The sequence below is a fragment of the Cebus imitator genome, unplaced genomic scaffold, assembly GCF_001604975.1.
Source record: "Cebus imitator isolate Cc_AM_T3 unplaced genomic scaffold, Cebus_imitator-1.0 Scaffold343, whole genome shotgun sequence".
Taxonomy (NCBI): Eukaryota; Metazoa; Chordata; class Mammalia; order Primates; family Cebidae; genus Cebus; species Cebus imitator.
The window spans coordinates 155,210-157,114 of record NW_016107658.1 but is presented as its reverse complement, the minus strand read 5'-3'; positions in this window follow the sequence as shown (position 1 = coordinate 157,114).

Here is a 1,905-nt window from a genome sequence, read left to right as displayed (position 1 = left end):
TTAACATTTCGTCAAACCTTTTTTCAAAGTTCTTAGTTTCTTTGCATTGGGTTAGAACAAGTTCTTTTAATTCCCAGAAGTTTCTTATCATCTACTTTTTAAAGTCTGCTTCTGCTAATGGAACACAGTCTTTCTCCATCAGGCCTTGTTCTGTTGCTGATGAGGAACTGTAATCCCCTGTAGAGGGAGAGGCGTTCTGATTTTGGGTATTCTCAGCCTTTTTAGGCTGGTTTCTTCCCTTCGTTATAGATTTATCCATCTGTGGTCTTTATAATTACCGTCTTTATAGTTGGGTTTCTGAATGGAACGTCCAACTTGTTGATTCCCGGCGCTAAAATCTGAGCAACCCACTGCGCCGGCCAAAACAGCAGCTTTAAGATTGATGGTGCTTTTCTGACTCTGCACCAAGAACCACCGCACCAAGGCAGCGGCAAAACCGCCTCACCGGCCTCAAGAGTTGTGCTGGCGACCCGTGGGGCTCCTCCGCTGGGAATCTCCTGGTGCGTGAGCAACAAAAATTGATCTGAAAGTGTGGCATCCTCTGGTTCTCTGCGCTTTCAGTGGGAGCTACAATCCCGAGCTGCTGGTGATCAGCCATCTTGGATCTGTCTCCTCCATTTATCTATTTATCTCTTCCATATTACTTTTGTTACTATGATATGACAGGGATAGCTGGTATTCACCAAGTGATTTTTGTTGTTACTTTCCTAGCTTGCCTTGCAGTTAGATTGAGGTCATATGACTATTTGAACTAGGTACTACAAACAAAGCAATGTTTATTATTACTGGTCAAAGTTATTAAAAACTGGTGTAAAAGGCTATGTGTTTAGATGGAGGAACCACAAGATGCAAGAAGCCTTAGCTAGGTTCCTGAGTAACTGCATGGAAGACTGGAGAGCTGCCTAATCATTAAATTTTATGTAAATAGGAAATAAGCCTTTGTTTACTTCACTGAGATTTTTGAGGTTCGTTTGCTACTTCAGCGTAGCCTATTGTTACCCTGACTGACACATATAGCGTATCTTACTATCCAGTAGAGTAAGTCTCCACTCTATCCTTCCCTTTCAAATTGATGTAGCTCTTGTTAGATCTTTATATTTCCATATAGTGTTAGAATGTATCAACTAAATTTTGATAGATTTGAAAAAATGTTAAGCAAACTCAGTGTTACCATTCTGATCATGACTTTTTAAAATACATTGCTGGATTCTACTTGCTGGTATTTTGTTTAAGATTTTCACATCTATATTTTGAGACTTGTTTGTAATTTCATTTTTATACTGATCTTGTCAGTTTTAATATAAAAGATATTTGTCTCATAAAATGCATGGAGAACATTTCTTGTTTCTACGCCGTAGAAGAGTTTGTACAAGATTGGACTTTATCTGTTCCATCTGGATCTATTTTTTTGAGGAGAGGGGCAGGAAACTTTTAAACTAATGATTTAATTTTTTCAGTGGTTATAGGGCCCTTTGGATTCTCTGTTTCTTTCTGAGCCAATTTTGGCAAGTTTTATTTTTCAAAGAGATGTATCTATTTCATCCACATTTTCAAATTCATTGTCATAAATTATGGTATTCTCTTATCTGTTAAAATCACTGCTTATTCATTTCATGTCCTCTTGTTCATTGCCAATATTGTTTATTTTTACCTTTTTTCTTGATTAGTCTTACCAAAGATTTGCTTTTTAAATTATATCTTTTGAGGATCAACTTTTGGCTTTTTAAAATTCTATCAAATATATTTTTTTCTATTTTCTCTATTTCCGCTTGTCTTTTTCATTTTATTATCTTTACGTTTATTCTATTGATCTATCTCTAACTTTTGATTTGGATGCTTAGCTCATTAATGCTTACCTTTTTTTCTAGTCTAATATAAGATTTTTTTTTTTTTTTTTTTTTTTTT